The following is a 20,049-nucleotide window of genomic DNA, read 5'->3' on the forward strand; positions in this document are numbered from 1 at the left end:
GATTACATGGCTTGCCTCACACTATTATTTCCAATTGAGATGCACAATTTCCTTCAAGAGTATGGAAAGCTTGGTGCGACAGTTTACAGATAAAAAGAAACTTGTCCACAAGTTTCCATCCGGAATTGGATGGCCAAACAGAGCGAGTGAACCAGGTATTAAAACAATATCTACAATGCTATTTATTTAAACAACAAGGCTCATGGGTAAATCTCCTCTGGGAAGCTTAATTCGCCTACAATAATTTAAAGAACATGGCTTTAAATTATCATGGCTGTCATCCACATTACGCTCCATTGTTGTTAGCACAACCTCAAACTAATATAACATCTTTGGACTCTAGATTACAAGGAATGACTGCTATTATAAAAACATTTGCAAAGAAACGTACAGAAAGCAAAAACAAACTATAAAAGATTTGCTGATAGAAAAAGAAAAATAGGACCAAAGTACAAGAAATTTTCAGTTTAAAAAGAAATATAAATTCCATCCATGATTTATTGGACCGTTCGAGATCGAAAAATGTGTAAATCCAGTAGCATTTAAATTAAAATTACCAAGCTCCATGAAAATCTATCCTTTGTTTCACACTTTGTTGTTAAAACCAGCAAAGACCAAACGACAAGCTGGTCCACCACCTCTCCTCATTGGAGATCATGAAGAATATGAAGTAAACAGTATAAAGGGTAGTAAATGCATAAAAGGAAAATTGTGGTATTTGGTTTCATGGAAAGGCTATGGTCCAGACGAAGACTCATTGTCACCTTGTCTGGCACCTGTTTACTCTTTTCTATTGTTTTTATCAATGCTTGTTGTGACTTTGCCATTTGTCGGTGCCAATGCTTGTTGCAGACTATGATGTTATCAAGGCCTATTGTCCCTTTTCAGCTCCAGTAGTTTACCTGTGAGCTGGATTCTGGAAGCTTCTTCCTGAGCCCTTTAAATAAGGGCCACATCCTGTTCTCATTGCTGGGTATTGAGAACCCTGAACTTGAGCAGCAGCTGTTCCTGTTCTCCGGTTGCTGAAAGAATATACCGGTTGCAGCAAGGAGACTTCTGTTTTCTCTTCCCAGGTTGTAGATCCTCTCTCAGCTACAATCAGGTAGGATCGTTCCTTTCTTAACCATCAGCATCGTGAAAGGAACTACGTGCTGTTTTTGTAATTTGCTGTTTTTGTTATTTTGAATTTTGAAAGAAAGTTGCATATCGTGCTGAAGCACTCTTTGAGCATTCACATGTTTGGTAATTTTGGCACTTTGTACATCGCACTGCAGCGCTCTTTGGTCATTTACATGTTTGGTGATTTTGGCACTTTGTACATCGTGCTGAAGCGCTCTTTGGTTATTTACATGTTTGGTGATTTTGGCATTTTTGTATATCGGGCTGAAGTGCTCTCTGGTCATTTTCATGTTTGGTGATTTTGGCAACTTGGCACATCGCGGTGCAGCGCTCTTGGGGGGATTTGCATATATGATGACTTTGGTATTGTGTCACATCGCGCTGAAGCACTCTTTGAAAATGTTCATATTTGGCTCAGTACATCGCGCTGATGTGCTTTCTGGACATTTGTATATTTGAACTCTGATACATAGCTCTGAATATTAATCTGCCTCATTAGCGTATATAAAGTGTTGTGTACTGCAAAAAGGTTGTTGGAAGTCGATATTTAACAGTGGTTAAAGCACATCATTATGGAAATATTGTGTCTAAAGCCAATTGGCTCTTTATATGAATGTGTGCTTCGTTTTGAAACAAGGTTGTTTAGCCATAACATTGTATCCTTGAGAATTATAGGAACAGAAATTGCCAGTGAAGCCTGAGAAGACGTACACAGCGACTGTTCTATGCATAACCTGCTTTTCTATTACAGGTATGTTGTCACTATTTAACTCATGTTAAATATAGTCAAATAGTTTACTAAGCATGAAAGGAAAGCTAATCAAGGACAATGTCTTGGTCCAGGTCTCCCTCCCCACTGTACACTCCCTAATTCCCTTTCCCCCATCTAGCCACTTTGATACTCAGTGCAGTTAAGCTTGAGTCAAGGCTGCTGGAAGGTGGGCTTCTTGAGGGTACTGCTCCTGAGGAACCCAACGGAATTTTACCAGTTCTGACACACCGGCCCACAAGCCATCCACAACCAGCACTCTGCTGTTCACCTGCTCGTGACCTTGTCCACGGTGAAATGCCTTCCCTTGATCAGAATAGCCACTCCAGAGGATTTGCAATTGTTTCCTCCAGACCAAAATTATGGCCTGTGCATCCACTGCCGTTCGGGTTGGCTGTACAACTGGGCTTACGGAATTCCGCATTCCTGCAGAAAGCAGATATCTAAGTTCTGAGCGGCCAGGAAGTGCAACTTGCCGGCCCCCTAACCTGATCCTTCACACTTCTGACGTTTAGTGTGAACTATGATACACTCATTATCTCCGTGCTAGCAGTCAGAGCACGATTTGAAACTTACTGGGTTTGAAGGCCCTGGAGTGCTCTACATGGGGTGCTGAGCCACCTGTTGGTCCCGTTCTCCCTCTCCTGTGCTGTCTTCAGTGGTCCCAATGAACACCTCTGTTCCCTACATCCGGGATCCACTGCGCAGTTTATTCTATGGTTCCCATCATGGCCAGTTGCTGATGGAGTTCTTGGAGTACCGGCTGGAGCTCCTCCTAGTCTTCATCCTCATCCTCCATCTCTTCGTTGTTGGCTTCCTTGCTTTTGACGATGATGACTTCGTTGTCATCCTCCTCTGTGCTGGCTTTGTTTTTATCTTCTTGCTGGCAAAGAAGTCCTCTTTCCTCGCCAATGTCTTCTTCCTGCTTCCCCGCTGGGGGACTGTGTCTGGTGCTGTTTCTTCCTTCGACTTCTCCGGCTTGGGTCCAGGCTGTGATGTTTATTGTGGGGTTTCCTGCTGGGTCTTGATGGTGGTTTGTCTCCTTTCCTCTGCCTCCTCCCTCTCTTTCACATTCTTCTGGTGCAGCAACTGGGACCATACCTGACTCCATGCCTCTTGAATCAAGTCGTGTTTCCCGCTGCTGCTTTCTGATTTCACTTCGGGTTGTTTCACCTTCTTCTTCCTCTTCTTCTTTTTTCCCTTTGCCATAGCAGAGTCTCTGTCACCTTCTCCTCCTCCTTTGCCTCTGGTTCCGGCATCGGGTCTGTGTCTCTTGGGGCTTCCTTTGGCGGGCCTGCTTGTGGTGCTCCTTCCTTGGGGGCTCTGTTGGGTTGATGGACTTCCTTGGCCTGTGCCATCCCAGTTGGCCGGTGCCATCCCAGTCGGTGGTGTTGGCTCCTCCGCTGTGGCTGGTCATGCCTTGGGGTCATCTGTGATCTTTGGGTCCGGTCTTGGGAGTGTTAAGCCCTTCTGTTCCACCTTCCTGGGTGCTTCCGTTGTTTTGGCCATCTGCATCCTTGCGTCCTTCAGGATGGCATTCACCTTGGCGTCGGTTGCTGGGGATACTGTCGGTCTGGTGATTCTCTAGGCTGGGGCTCCTGCTGCTGCATAGGTCCTTGGCAGGTCAGACTTGAGGCATCGGTTGTAGGTGTGACCCTCTCCTCCGCAGAAGTTGCAGAACTTGATCCCGCTGCATGTGCCTGCTTTGTGTCTGGTCTGTTTGCAGATCCTGGAGAACTTCTCTGGACATTCCTTTCCTCTGTGTCTCTCAGCCTGGAACTTCCGGCATTTGAAAGGTTCTCATTGATATCTGATCCGCCCCTTGTCGGCTCCTAGGTAGAAGCTCGCTGGTGGGTGTCTCAGGCCATCCCTTGATGCTGGGTTCTTTTGGAGGCTGATAATCGCCTGCCCTGCCAGGTCATTTTCCAGATTCCTTAGCTGTCTCTGACCTTTGTGGGTCCCTTCTTGATGGTCCCGTATGTCACGACAAGCCACTCACCTGTGTTCCAGATTGCTCTTCCTTTACAACGTATAGTCCTCAAATCCCCTGGGAACTGACAGAAAGACTGTAATTTACAATAACACACTGCCTTTTCTGGAAGTGCCCAGGGGGAAAGGGGAATTGGGAAGAGTGAGTGAGAAAAACAAGACTGGCTCAGGTACCGCATCTTCGATAACCTTGAAGGCTCCTCTTGGGGTGTTGTAATTGGTCTTGGGACTTGAAGTACCAAATAGGGAATACTTAAGCTTCTGATAAAGACTGAGTTTCTTGGCGTGCTAATTGTGAAAAGAGATAATGAGAAGTGAAAATCAAGATCAATTATATTGATTGATTTTCACTATTGGCATATATTTGGGACCTTTTAACAAATAATCATACCTAATTAAACGCAGACTATCCATATGAGGAATAATCTTTGTGTGTTACACTGGATAATCACTTTCTTCTTATTAGCTATTCTTACCCTAAAACATAATAACATAAATAATGAACAATCTATATTAATAGCTTTTCTTAGTTCAAAGTTTGCTTGTTTGTCTTTCACAAGTACCTGGGCTTTTTTAACAGGCCGCCCTGCTTGTCTCTGTAACACACATTAAATAAATAAAGATTTCAAAATAAAATAAACCAAACAATCAGGCAATTATAATGAGCTACAATCTCTGAAATTTCTTCCGTGACATACAAAGCTCTAATGACGGTAGTTTTATGTATCCAGCTTTAAAGTTATTACAGATGAAAAGCACCGCAACTTTCTTGAAATAAACCAAAACTGTATTGTTCCAACAGATGTCTTGTTTTCATGACAAGATGAAGCCTAGTTCACATTCTTTATTTAAAATGGAATTGTTCAACTCATCGATTGTTTGTAGAAGTGTCAGGTTACCTTTTTTCTGGGATTTGTATTTTTAAAATGATTTCCTTTTGTGCTTCCTTTCTAGGAATCACGATACCGAAGCCTTGTCTTGACAGATGGAAGGAGGAACTCTCGGTAGCTGTTGAGGAGCAGTTGAGGAGTCGAGAGACAAAGATCCGACCCACAAAGAAAGGGACTGGAACCAGGAAAAAAGACCTCTGCCAGCCAATGGGAAGACAGGTAAGGGCTGAAAAGCAACGAGGCTAAGCACCAGGTATATGTCAGAGAGGTTTAAATAGTCTCACCACACACGTATGAATTAAAATACTCGTATCCTCACATTTGACAGTCAACACGTGCAAAAGGCTGCCAGCAAACAGGTTCATTATCATACTCATGTCTTTATACGTTTTAGAGCTAACGAAATGTGCAAGAAGATTACCAATGAGTTTTTGCACACTAGAATGAAAAACTTCCTAGCTATCGTAACAGAAAGTTTCAATTCTATTAAGGACTCGGAGGCGACGATTCTGCTATTCTTTCTTCACTTTATTGAATAGCAGCCATTTAAAGATAACAATAAAAAACTACCATTCCTATGAGGCTTTGGGAATGACATAACAAAGTTAAACAATAGAGTCACTCAGATAGACTGTCCAATTAATCTCCACCAATCATGGCGCTTCAATCAGTTCATAGTCCTCTGTCCTTATTCATTCCCCCTCTTTTGTCACTCAAGATCAGCCAGTATAGATGCTTCATGAATCTTGTTTATTGGAATCCTCTCCTGAAAGCAAACAACATAGTTTAGGCAACAGCAATGGCTAAGGATTAGCCCTGTATGGGAGAAACAGCATAGAAACACGTTTATGAGAAAACACATGCACAGTCAATGTGAACATAGGTGAATGCTAGTTTAAAGCTTACTCACCACCAAGTAAGCCATGTGTATTACCGGTTTGAAGTAAAACCACTTAATGGTAGAGTCTGAAGACCAGTCTGCTGCATTAAGAATGTCTTCTACATGGGCTCCCAAGGTAAAGGCTTTAGAGGCCATAGCTCCTCTGGTAGAGTGTGCCCCAAAGGCACGTAGTTCTATGCCTGCTTCCTGCATCACCCACCTCACCTATCTGGCAATCGTAGGGGAAAAGACAGCTCTATGAGGTTTCTTTATAGCTATGAGCAGCTGACGCTCTCCTAGAGGGCAGAATTCCTCCAATATCTCCTCATAGGCTTTAAGGCAAGGACTGCCCACAGCTTTGTAGAATCCAGGAAGGCTGGGTATGAAATGGTTTTTGTTGCACACTTAGTTCATCTACGGATCATGAAAGTAACCCATTATGTGAGAATATCCTCCTGGAAATGTCCAGGGCCCTGACGTCTGAAACCCATCTACAGGAGATCAGGCAAAGGAACATGGCCAAATTCGCCGAGAGCTCCTTTCTAGAAAGGAACCTATTTGGTTGCCAGGACATGAACAGATTCAAAACTTGGTTTACATCCCAGAGGGCTGATATCAGGGCTCCGGAGGTGAGGAGAGGCGTATTCCTCTGAGGAGGTGACAGACAAGGGGGGTTCCCCCGGGATCCATCCACCATAGCGGGTCCTGCTGAAATAGCCGTACGGAATGTGTTAATGGATCTATAAGCCAAACCTTCCTCAGCTAAAGAGGCCCAGAAATTTAGGATAGATGTCGCATCTGCTGCCACGGGATCGAGACCCCATCGCACACACCAAAGGTACCACCTTCTCCAGGTGGAGCAATAGCGTTTGACAGTACTGTTTTCCCAGACCTTGGACATGAACTTCTCAGCCGCTTCCGAAAGGCCTGGGACCGCCCATCGTCCCCTGTAATTCGCCACACCATCAGGGCTAGAAAACCTTGCACGATGAACAGGTGAGGATCCTTGTCCAGATTTAGGAGGAGTGCTGGAAAGCGGGGGAGAGAGATTAGAGAATCCCAAGAAAGTTCCAGAAGAACTGGAAACTTGCGATCTCCAAATCGGTGTAATCATGACCACGCTTTCACCTTGGCGTCGAACTTGGGCCGAGGCCCTTGTTATCATGGCGAACAAGGGAAAGGCAAAGCCTAATTCCTCCCGCCAGTCCTGCAGGAATGCACCCATCTTCTCCACCAGGGGATCTGGCCTCCAGCTGAAGAACCTGGGAAGTTGATGATCCAAGCGGGAAGCAAAAAGATCCACCGAGAAGGGACCCCATCTGCAATGGAGGTCCGCAAACACTCCTGCTTTGCGCTTCCACAGGCTCACATCTTGAAAATGGCGTGATTGGAAATCTGCCACTTGGTTGTCTTGTCCGGGGAGGTATTACGCCATGACGGAGACCTGGTGGTTGAGGCAGTATTGCCAGAAGATTGCCGCTGGGTCTGAAAGGGCTTTCGACCATGTGCTGCCTAGGTGGTTTATATACCGGACCGCCGATATATTGTACATCTTGAGGTGTACCCAGGACCGGATCACGTCCTTGGTCCAGCATTGGATTGCGAATGAACCACCGAGTAGCTCCAGACAGTTTATATGTAATCGTTGTTCTAGTGGAGACCACACACCTCCCATGGTGAACTCGCCACATCTTGAGACCCAGCCTGATCCCCTGGCGTCTGATTCTATAATAATGTCTGGCGCGGAAAATTGCTCTCCAGTTCCAAGCCTCCATGTTGGCGAGCCACCAATTGAGTTCTTCCTTGACCTCTGCCGAGAGATTCACTTTCTGGGAGTAGGAGGTGGCATTGAGGCGCTGCGGGCCCGGTAATGCAACGGCCCTGGAAAGATGGCCTGGATCGAGGATGAGAGGAGTCTGATTGATGAGGGCCAGCTGTCTGAGGGAGATCTGCAGTTTTGTGAGTGCCCTCTCAATCTCGTGGCGGATCTTTGTCATCTTCCGGGACAGGAGGCTGAGAGAAGACTCTACGGAGTCGATCAAGAAACCCAGATAAATTACCTTCTGGGCTGGAACTAGGGTGGATTTGGTCTCGTTGATGACAAACCCCAAGCTCTGTAGGAGGTTGACCGCGGTCTGGAGCTGGCGTGCGAGTGTCCGGGGGTACTGGCCCATCAGCAAGATGTCGTCGAGGTACACGATAAGCTCATGCCCGACGCCCTCAGGCGTTCGATACCGGCCGGAGGACCTTGGTGAAGCACCATGGTGCTGAGAATAGGCTCAATGGCAGAGTGGTGAATTCATAGGTTCTGTGCCACCAGACACACTGGAGGAACATCCAGGGAGGAGGAAATATGGGAATCAAGAGGTAGGCGTCCTAGAGATCCAGGCGCACCATCCAGTCGTGAGGTCTGAGGATGTCTCAGAGAAGGTGAATCCCCTCCATCTTAAAGTGGCGATAGACCAGCAACTCGTTGAATTCGTGGAGGTTGATAACCGGCTGCTGACCCCCGTCCATCTGGTCCACCAGAAAAAGGTTGCTGATAAAACCTCTGGAATGGGGCAGAGTTTCGGTAATCGCTCCCTTTATAGGAGGGACTGAATCTCCTGATAGACTAGGGCGGCATCTGCCAACTAGAAGCAGATGGGACGTAGAGTAGCGAATTGTAAGGGTTCTCTGTAGAATTCTCTTCGGAATCCCTGCACTGTTTGCAGGACCCGGGCGTCCCCCGGGATGAAAGTCCAGCCTCTAAGAATGCACCAGACGGCCCCCTACCTTTAGAAGTGAAGAAGGGAGAACACTCATCGGAAGTGTTGGAGGTGCCACCGCCTCTGGCACCTCTGTGTTGGCGCACCTTCCTCTGGTTAGGTAATAGTTCCCGAATCTAGCCTGATCTTGATATTGGCCTTGGTTGGAGCCTTGTCCCCTGCACTGGTTAGGGCGGCCGGACGAGCGGCCCCTTCCTCGTCCGGCCTCATGGAAATCCCGGGGGTGAAACACCTTTTTGATCGAGGACTAAGCCTTAGCCAGGCCCGTAAAGGTGTTGACAAACCTCCTCAGTTCCTTAATAAAGGGTTCCAAAAGAGGCTGCCCTGTGCGACAGGGCCCTCTTCCGAATCCGCTATGTCCCCAAGCTTGGGATCTACCTTAATGGGCAGGGACCTGCAACGCTCCATAGACAGGGCGCAGTTGGCGTTGCCTAGGAATACCACTGCGCGTTGCACCCAGGAGGATAGGGTCTCGGGGTAGATAAGGGATCCTGAACATTTTGCCTCCTCCGCCATATCTAGGATCTTAGTAAGTGGACCTAGAGTATCCAAAAGCTTTTCTTGGCAAGCTCGCCAGGACCTATTTATCCCCTTTTTTGGGTCCTTGACAAATTTCTGCAGGAAGGTGGCCATACGGGGATCAATGTCCGGTGTTAAGGCCACCTTGCCCTCCAAAGATGGTCGTGGGCATTCTGCCCGAAGGCAGTTGCGGTCATCCTTCTCCAGAGGCCAGCAGATTCGTATTGCCACATATTGGGCAACTTTTTCCGAGGGGGCCCAATCCAAAGAGAAGTATGTCACACGGGTCTAGCATATCAGCGCAAACACCCTGGTCATCCTGGGTAGGTGGTGGGCGAGAGGAGCGCCAGGGACCACCTCCGCGTCGCGGGCGCGCTTGGCCATTGGGCTGTTGGTCAGTGGGGGGGCTTGCTAGGAGGGGTAGCGGCCAGTAGGCCTGGCGGTACTCTAGTCAGTTTCTCGCATGCCTGCGCGATTTGACGAGACAGACGACTCTCTAGGGGGGCCGTAGCTTCAGAGACCGCCCCATGGATGGATGCATCAACTGCATCAAGAAGTTGTCACTGTAGCACAGAAAGGGGGTCCTCCTCCCCTTGGTCTTCTATGTAGGATCCATAGCCCTTCGAAGCAACAGTGACCCCAACACCAGGTAAGGTGCCAAATATAAATTGGCAAATATGGGGGGCTGGGTGTCAGCTTCTACTTTGAGCGGGCAAGGCTCGCAGTTAGGTGGGCTGGAAGCCCAGGACCCTGCAGCCCTGGTGCAATCAGATCTGCAATACAGACTCCGCTTGGAGCGTAAATAAAACCTAATTGCAGACCCCCAGAGTGTATGGGCTCACACCTGCCTAACGGCAGCAATACAGACCCGTGAAAACTGGTGTCGAAACAGGCAGGCAGACAAGGCTCCCTGCAGCGCTGCGGCTCCGACTCTGGAATGCGCGTAATTTGGAGCTCGCGTGGCGCGAGTCGACGGCGCCAACGGGCACCCTCTGGCAGTTGGAGGAGCACACCGCCAAGCCTTCACCTTGAATACACGGCCGTCAGGGAGCCCAGACGCTCCCATGGCCGGAATCGGGTCTACCCGAGTAGCGGGTGACTCAATGAGCAATTCCTGAAAAGAAGCACACTGTTAGGAATGACAAGCGCTGACGAGCTGTGACAGGGTGAGACGCGCACGTCTGCTCTGGAAGGTCACAAAACAATAGAATCTGCACTAGGAGCAAGCACATGAAATTAAATTAAATAACTATCGTTCAATTGATACAATGACCATAAAAAACACATTTGAAAATACCACACAGTAACATTAACTAATCACAATAAGAGAGGTAAAGAAAACCACACATATCTGGCAGCGAGCAGCGAAGAAAGAGGGGGAATGGATGATGACAGAGGACTAGGAACTGATTGAAGCCCCATGATTGGTGGAGATGAATTGGACAGTCATCTGTGTGACTCTATTGTTTAACTTTGTTATGCCATTCCCAAGACCTCATGGGAATGGTAGTTTTTCATTGTTACCTTTAAATGGCTGCTATTCAATAAAGTGAAGAAAGAATAGCATAATCCTCGCCACCGGTCCTGACATAGAACTATGTTTGCTCTGATCTAGGCACATGTCTCTGTTTTTTCAATCATTTGCACAGTATCTTGTACAACAAATAAAATAAGCTAACAAATAAAATAAGCTTTCATTATCTTGGTACAGTGTTAACAATGCAATGCTTTCTGTTATTACATTCAATATTCTGTGATTCTCATAAAACTGTCAATGTCAAGACACTAATACTGGGAAAGGCGGGCATGAGGGGTTGTAATCATACCCATAACACCGTATCATTGGAGGAGTGACGCAATGTCCTTGTCTGTGATGCGGGGGTGGTCATCTCAACCGTGATCCTCTTCTCCGTCGATGCCAGTTCCCATCCTGCTGAGATAGCGTAGGGTTTCTCCTCCTTCTTCCCCTGGAAGAACTCCCAGTACTTCCTGTAGAGGACCTGGGTGACAAAACTGAGAAGGAAAATCCACCCTGATGCTGAGGCCTGGAGCTCAGCACATCTTGCCCTCGGATCCCAGCTGTCTTGACAACCTTGCTCAAAACAGGTCTCGTCTAGCTTGGGTCCTTTCTTGTTTTTTAATTCCCACCACATAACCCGGACGTGTCTATGGGTGAGATTGTACCGATTGAAGGGCCCGGTCCCCTCCTCACCCATTCCCTTGCTCCCTAATTTGGCAGCAGTGGGGTTTTCAGGTGTATCTGCCTTAGGCCCTGAGTTTTTCTGGGCATCAGCCTTCCCAGCGCTGGTGCTTGGTATTGGTTTAGGAGGTACAACCTTACTTGCCTCTCCGCCGCCCTCCCAAGAGGGTTGGGGGTGGGTTTGGGGCGTCCGGTGTGGGGATGCCTTCTTCGATGGCCACTGGGGCTCCAGTGTCCATGTCGTCTACAATTGGTGGATTTGGGGCTTACCAGTAATTTTCTGGGTTACCGTCTGGTTACTGTTAGCGCATGGGGTCCACTGTCAGGGTACCTGGGGTGTCTCCCAGCAAACCACAATAGTATACAGTGCAAGAAACACTGTCCAGTCACGCCCTAGAGCTAAGGCAACAATTATAGGTGTTAACACCTAAGCATGAATCCCCTCACCAGAGGTCTCGGTGCTGTACAGGCCTGTGAAGGGTGTTAGGAGGTGTTTTAAGCCACCAGCATTAGTCCACCCAAATGCCAGGAAACGAGAGATGTTAAGGAGCACAATGTTTCCACTGCGCTAAACGCTGACCACAGGTCCTTAGGGGGCCTTATTTTGTGCTCCTATTGAGCAAACAGTAACCATCACGCTGGAGCCCCTCCTCCTGCTTAATTAAAAGCTAGTCAGCCAATCGTGAAATTTGCATACATTTGCATACAGCAAATTTATTTGCTTTCAAGTACAAGTCGCAGATACCATAAATATCAAATTTTACTTGCACAAAATGTGTGTTCAAACTGATAAGAACAGATACTACACTTGACTGATAGTTTTCCTGGGCTGGAAAAGAGGGAGGTGGGGCTCACTTACATTTGTATAGGCTGTGTCCTGCCCTCACACAAAGGGCTCATTTGCCCCTTACTGTTTGTATGGAACCAGGGCTGAGGTTGAAATGAAGTGATGTTCACTTCTAAGGTTTCTTTTGAAATGCCCCCTAGATCAAAGGCATTTTGAGTATAAGTTCAGGGGCTCTGACCCAACATTTTGGGCTGATTAAAAGTGCAGTCAGTGCAAGTTATGGTAAAACCAAATGCAGTCTATCCCCGTACTTCTCAATGCAAACTTACTTGTAAAGTACAGTAGGGTATTACAACTGTCTTTGAAAAGATGGTTGAACAGGGCATTTTGAGAGAAGTCCTATAGAGTCTCTGTTATTCACCTGTAATGGGCTTATGCCAACCGAATTGTAAATAGAGAATATTAAAAGACCTGCAAAAAATTAATGACATAGTGATGCCATGTTGTTCTGTGGTACGAAATCCAGCAGTGATTTTAATTCCTTTTCAAGCAGATGCAGAGTGGTTCAATGTAACTAAGTTGTGTAACATTCAACAGGGTTACAATGAAAGTACCCCCAATATTTTCCCAAATTCTCAAGAAAGATTTTGAGTCATTAAAATTGCTTTATAACTTAGCACTGGCATAATACCTTTATGACTCAGTACTGGTGCAATACATTGATAATGTCATGGTTGCAGCAAAAACAAGAGAGGGCTGTAAATTGGACACAATTGCTTTGTTGAATCTTTGGCTGAAAATAGGCATGAAGTGCCCCTCACTAAAATGTAATTCTGTCAAAAAGAAGTTACTTATTTGGGACATCAAATTGAGAAAGGAATAATGAAGGTTTCCAAAGAATCCATATCTCTGATTCTGATTCTGAAAATGAATTCTCCTACAAAACAGAGAAAAGTGAAGATGTTTCCAGGAATCGTTAGAGGATTCCCAATTTTCCCTTGATTTCGAAGCCTATTCAGTGATGGACTCAAAATCATGTGACTGATCCAGAATCCTGGGAGGATGAATGCATGCAGGCCTTCCTAGATTTGAGGCACTCTTAGTATATGGCATCCGCACTAGGAATGCCTATAAGAACAATTTTTTACCTTTTCTGTAATGAAAACAAAGGATGTACACTTTCTGTTATCACACAACAAAATAGTGAAGCAAAGAGGCCAATTGCAAATTTTTCAGAAAGAATAGACCCATTGGCAGCAGCTCTGCCTGGGTGTATGAAAAGCATCACTGTCATCGCATTGGCCACCACCGACAGCAAAACCATTGAAATGAGTCATATTTCATTGTATTTGTACCACACGTCATCAAAAGAGCATGCTGCATAGCCAATAAATTGAGCGTTATAATATATGTTGATTGTCAATATGGTTTTAGAGTTATCTATGATTTTTGACATTAGTGGTTCCAGCAGAGTTTCATGACATCTGCTGGCACCCCAAATAGAAATGACCCACACATGTTTGATTTATTGAATGCTCTGAAAATGCGTACAAGGAATGCAGTTGTGAAATGTGCTGCACATAAGAGTAGCAATGACATGTTTACATTGGGTAATCATTTTTCTGATGAGATTCTTAAATACTTTTCTCTTACCACATTACCAATTCCAGATGACAGGTTAGAAGTAAATGATTAAGATGTTGAAACTGTAAATATGTTTCTTTCCATAACAATTCAAGCACTAGATAACTTGAGGGAGTGTACAAGATGAAAACGAATTATGGAAATCAACAGATGAGAGGTTTGTTTTGCCAGACTCACTACTACTGTAGATGGTGGGATACAAGCTTGGGGCCTACACACGTGAGTCATGGTGGAATGGTCACATTTAGAAAGTGATGGTTTAATCCTAATATTCAAAATAGTGAAGAAAACGTGTGCCAGAGATGTATCGCATGTCAAAATGACTATAGAGAAATGTACTAGTGCGGTCCTTAGTCACTTTGGAAAATCATACTGTCCCTTCACAAGGACAAGGCTGCAGGAGGATTTTGTGGAAATGCCACTTTGCAATCGTGTAAAGTATATTTTAGTGATTGTTTGCTTATTTTTAATGTTGCTTTAAGCATAATCAACAAGGAGGTGTGATGCATAAACAGTTTTTAAATTGTTGCTGACAGAGTTGGTCCAACAATTAGTTTGCCAACTACTATAGCGACAGAGTAGGGCACATATTTTAAGAATGAAATCATGAGGGTTCTGTGCACAGCAGTGAAGATCGAACACAATTTCCATTGTAGCTATCATCCAGAGGCATCAGGAGTAGTGGAAAAGACCAATGGTACGATGAAAGCAAAATTAGCAAAGCTGTGATCCTTAACGCCAATTAAATGACCAGATGCTTCTCCTTTGGTATTAGCATGTGAAGCAACTCGAGCAAGAAGACAGATTTGAGTGCCCATAAAGTACTTATGGGAATAGCAGTGAGAATTCCTGGTATTCAATCATCTACTGTTCTTTTTAATATTCCAGATGGCGTAGTCCTGGATTACTGCATAAATGTGGGTGATGTGGTTTGCTCTATCTCTAACCAGGTGAAGTTTGCAACACCTTCTATAAGTACTAAGCTCTGTTATAACCTAAAGCCTGGTGATTGAGTTTTGGTGAAGAAACATGTAAGAAAGTCATGCCTGGAGGTCAGATGGAATGGACCATATCAAGTCATACTGAGGACAAATAGTGCTGTGAAAAGTGGAGGTTTGCTGCTTTAAATCCACACATCTCTCACAAAACAAGTGTGTACTGCTGATGAAGAAACTGTGCCACATACCGTTGACTCACTAAGTCAAGCTCAAATCTGCTAGGTGGATCCAGGGAAATCATAAAGCTCAATAACAAATAAATCAAGAAAATCAGGCTGATCAAATATTTAAAAATCATCAAGTAGAAAATCGAACTCTGAAAACTCCATGTACCAATCAGAGAGCAAACAAGACTCCACCAGTTGCGAACAGTGCAAAACAAGGAGCAGGAAAGAATAGGCAGATCCAGCAAATGACACTGAAGATGCAAACTTGATCCAAGCTGAATGGCCTAGAAGTGTGAGGAAAGAAGAAGAGCTTTGCAAAACAAAGACATCTTGAAAGAAAGTGATGGAAGTCCAGCTAAAGCAGAACAGTGATGATTGACAAACAGCTTGCGAAAAATCAACCAGAATAAATGCACAGCTCATGAAAAGACATACTTGACAAAGATTTTGCCAGAAGAGAGAGATACTGACCTGAAAGGTTTTCAGTTTTACTGAAAATCCAATCTGAAGTCGCACATGAACTGAGAAATGAAATTACTGACGCTAAATACGAGAGTGAACTCTAAACTTTGAATTTTTGATTTTTACTTTTGAAAAGACTGGATTGATTTTGAGAATCATGTTTATGCTTGCATAGCTTTTGAGAAATTGGATTGCAATTTCAGCTCGCATAGTCTCTTTTTATAAAAAATGATCCAGTCAATTTTTGAAGTTTTCTCTATGTACTAGCATAAATTGTCTCTTGTTTTATTTGGATTTTTGATACTTACATAGTTGAAGTAAGTAAGTAATACATTTTTTTGTTTTTAGATATTTAAATCCATAATAACTTTGACGTAAAACCAAAATTATCACAGGCATCATTCTTAAAATGAGACATAAAGATTTTATCTAAAATTAATGCAATTTGCAAACATGGTCCAATAACCGATCATATTCTAAAAGCGTTAAGTGCATAGAGCTGGCTGGTACTGCCACGTCAGACCTTTACACTTATTCTGCTTGTCTTTTAGCCCCAGTGACTTGCTAAAGACTGTTACAGGTGCAATGATATTTAAAAAGTACAATGTGCCATATGAGGGAGCCCCGGCAGTTGAGTGTTGAGCTTAGAATAAAGTGAAGATCAATTAATTAAACCATTCTCTCCCATATGTTTAGAATTCTATACAGACATGGCATTCTTGTTCATAACGTTAGGAATCTCAAAAATCTATTGGTTAACTTAAAATACAGTGAAGGCAAATTATTTAAACCACTCTATCCCATATGTTTAAAATTCTATACAGAGAGGGTATTCTTGTTTATAACTTTATAAGCGTCTTTCAAAAATTAAACAAAATTTTGCAGTTAACTGAACGTAGGACCCACTTAGACATGTTTCTGTCACATTTTAACATTGCCTAATTGCTAGATTGTGAAATACTGGAGTTAATCAAAAGTTCCCTAAATCCTTTAATTTGTTACAGAAACAAACTACATGCAACAGTGATTCAAGCTTGTAAATTACACAGTCTACAGTTGAAGAAATATCTGATGCCCACTGGATTGCTTGATTGTGTACCTTGGTTTTGATATTACATTTTATTGAGAGATTATATTTTGGATGGAAGAAGATGGCTTCAATTAGAGAAACATTTTGCTTGACTTTCCAAATAATTTGTGTGATTTATATTTTGATAACCCTAGTTGAAACAGTAGGGCACTTAAAGTTTCCTGCTGGTTATGCTCCAATTCATAATAGTTCAATAAATATAAATAATACATAGTATTATAGGTTGGATCATAGAGATAGTTAAAGTGAAGAGTTTGGCAAACATTCTTATATAAACCTACTGACATATTACGTGGATATGATGGATTTGTCTGATTGTTATGTTGTATGCACTTCGTACATCTGCTTCTGAAAGTGAAGTTTATATTCAGCTACCTCTTACATATGGTTTGTCTGGTTCTGTGATATGTTAGTATAAATCTTCAAGATTATGTAGAAGAAACCAACATTGATTATGATTTTGTACTGATAAATTACCTGTGTTTGAAATGTTTGTAACTAATCCTTTTAGAAAAGCTATATCATTTTATAGAACTAATAACAAATGTTTATATTCAAATATTAATATCCAAACGGTGTATGTAAGTTGAGTAATGTTGAACTTGAATTTATTAGCGAATATAACAAAAATACATCAAAGGAAAGAATAGACATAGAGAAAGAAAGAAAATCTAATTTGAGAGAATTCACAGATACATTCTAGCCTTAGAATTTGGAAAGAGAAAGAAGGAAATGTGTGTGTGACTCGAATGAGACAAAATGAGTATGACAGACCAGCTGATGTAGAAAATAGTGAGTGTGCATATAGTTAGTGATAGGTTTTACATTAACCCTGGGCGTAGTTTGTGAAGTAGCGCTACGCGTAACTACGCATAGTGCACTTCGCACTACGCGAGCTACGCGTAGCACTTTGCGAACTGCGTAGTACCCTGTTCGCACTGTGCAAGATGCTGTTTTCAATGACAAGCATCCGGCACTGTGCAATTATTAAAAACGGCATCTTGCACAGTGTGAGCTGTAGTTTTCTGTCGCTCGAGTAGATTTTAACTCGAGCAGCAGCTTTCTCAACGCAAACTGGTAGTTTCTCATCGCGAGCGGTCGCGAGCATACACGACCACTCGCAATGAGAAACCTGACCTCCCCGCGTTGAAAATCTCACCGGGTGGTTTATTTTCCACGCTCGCGATCGGCAACTTGATGTTGCTGATCGCGAACGAGGAAAAAGTCTCGCCGGGATGTCATTTTGCTTGCTCGCGGTCGCCAACTTGACGTTGAGGACCGCGAGCAAGCAAAAAATGACCGCAGCACTATGCTACGCACGTTTGCACTGTGCTACGTGCAATTCGCGTAGTGCGAAGTAGCGCAAACTTCGCAAACTACGCGACCGTAGCGTATTGCTTTGCCCATGTTTATTTTACATATTGGGTGTGTTTGACATTGTGTTCAAAGGTATCTATTGGACTGCTTATTTTTCACTTTGCGAAGTTGGGTAAGCTCTTGTTATTTAGCATTAGTTCTTCCCAAAAATATATCATGTGAATAGTTTGAGTAAAGGAAATCATAGACAATTGAAGAAGGAAAAGTGGTCAGTTATTTGATGTTCTTTATATGTTGATTACTTCTATTGGTGTGGTTCTGAATAATACTTAGATTAGCTATGTGTCTACTTAGGTAGATCACTTGACTGACTCTCTGCTGGTGCATTAAATAAAAGTTAATGAAGTGATGTTTGCTGTTGCAAAATGATGATACAAAATACCCTTACTTTAGATATGCTTTTAGCGTAAGAAGGTTGTGTGTGTGTGTGTGGTGTAATTAAGGCATAGCAATGTTGCACCTATATCTCTGGTAACATAGAAAATATTAATAAATATATTGATAAGGTAACTAATATTGTGAATGAAATTGATTCTTTGGGATAACCAGGAGTCCTTGTCTCACACAGGCATGTTTATTAGCCTTGAACTAAGTCTTACAAAGACTCTCAAAGTCATTGGCCATCTTAATTAGTTATTAAACTGTCAATAATTATATCTTTTTCTAATATTTACATTTCTATAAAGTTACCCAAAAAGTTATTTTTTTAAAAAAAACAATCTAAACATTCTTCCATGTTTATGATTATATTTTATCTATCTTTACTATCTCAAATATCTTTTTTTAAATCATAATACTATTGGTAAATGTTCCCCACTTCTCAAAACAATTGTACAGTCACAGTCCAAAAATTCATTCACCAATGACTAATCATTGGACATATATGGCCCCATTCTTGCTATATGTTCCTTTACATTCCTGGATTTTAGTAATTCATATCCAATTGCTCTTACAGTCAAAGCCTACACATATTGAGCGTTCTTCTACAGTTTCTTCAAGATTGTACAAATAACGGCCAAATACAATTTAGTCTACATTCTACCATACTGGCCATATTTACTACAATGCCCATTAAAGAAATAGATTAAATGTTGTAGCATTTATGATTGACATTGATATTTAATAACATGCATTGACTGTTTCACCTGTAATTATTCTAATATTTTGATTATGATAAAGGCTCCCTGTTTTCCGTTTTTACTGATTTTTACAGATAAATGCATACAGAAAAACATTTATTTTCCTGGCTGTATTTATTTTTAAATGTGGATAAAAACAGAATTTTTTTTGAGGGAGTCTATATGCTGTCAATCATGACTGCCAGGACAATAGCTGTGCAGATTGACAGGCAAGGGAAACAAAAAATATAGGGACTTTAGTAAAGAGCCTTAAACATAAGTAGATTTGGACAAACTTGATACTAAAATTGACATATTTTCTTACAAGTGCATATTTTACCATGTGAGTGTGTACATATCATTGAAACTTGTCAGGTGTTCAGGCACGAGTGCACATTAACTGGTTAAATAATGCAGATATATACACATTTCAGCTCCATTTTTTCACAAAACCTAAAATAAATATGGATAAATACAGGTAAATATAGCCCAAACAAAATATGGATAAATACATACGGAAATGGCAAAAAAATAAATACCATAAAACGGGGAATCCTAATTATGATTGTACATGCTTAAGACATAATTTCTAAACCAAGTACTAAATAATCATTTCATTGCAATAAGAAAAGTTCTATAGAAAACCTAATTTAAGAAAGAAACAGGAGGAAAAAGGAATGCACCCAGAATGCGTGTCTGGAATGACCTGGTCGACACCCCATCTGGGATTGGTGTAGGACTGACAGAGAAGAGTAGGACTCCAGACCTGCCAGCTAATCCAGCCATCTGGTGAAGAACAGACCTGCCAACCTGAAGCAAATTTCAACTTGTGAGGTAGGGACCAGGTCTCGTACCAAAAACAGTGTAAGAAGCTTTTCTGATCTCTTCTCCTCCCTACATAAACACAAAAACCTAAGTTTGCTGAAGCTGCTGGTGATATCCTGGTTTTTTTTCACACACCTTAATGGACATGGGCTTTTCAGAGCCTTCAACAACTGCTGGAAACCCACTCTGTGCAGTGGTTTTCAGCGTGTCTTCCCTGCCACCATGTGATATCTACTCCTCACCGGGTGAGTGTGTCAAAGGATCTTATATTGTGGGACACACAATGGCAAAGAGTGAATTGAGAGGACTGGAAGAATTACTGTTGCAATAGGTTTCCAGCTCATGCCTGAGATGTTAAACCTGTCAGCCTTAGGGTGGTCTTCACCCAAACCTTTTGCCATACTTCTCCATTTCTGCTGATTTAGTTGTTGTTGGCCTTAGAACTCT

The 20,049-nt window shown here is 43.0% G+C and overlaps 1 long non-coding RNA gene across 1 annotated transcript; it reads left to right on the plus strand.

Moving 5' to 3' along the window:
- The first annotated feature begins 1,765 nt into the window (after nt 1–1,765).
- Nucleotides 1,766–15,394, plus strand: LOC146809522 (uncharacterized). Its single transcript, XR_014965559.1, has 3 exons — nt 1,766–1,870; nt 4,832–4,986; nt 14,454–15,394. It is a non-coding gene; the product is annotated as an uncharacterized LOC146809522 (long non-coding RNA).
- The last annotated feature ends 4,655 nt before the right edge of the window (nt 15,395–20,049 follow it).

This window comes from Triturus cristatus, chromosome 7 (genome assembly GCF_964204655.1).
Source record: "Triturus cristatus chromosome 7, aTriCri1.1, whole genome shotgun sequence".
Lineage (NCBI taxonomy): Eukaryota > Metazoa > Chordata > Amphibia > Caudata > Salamandridae > Triturus > Triturus cristatus.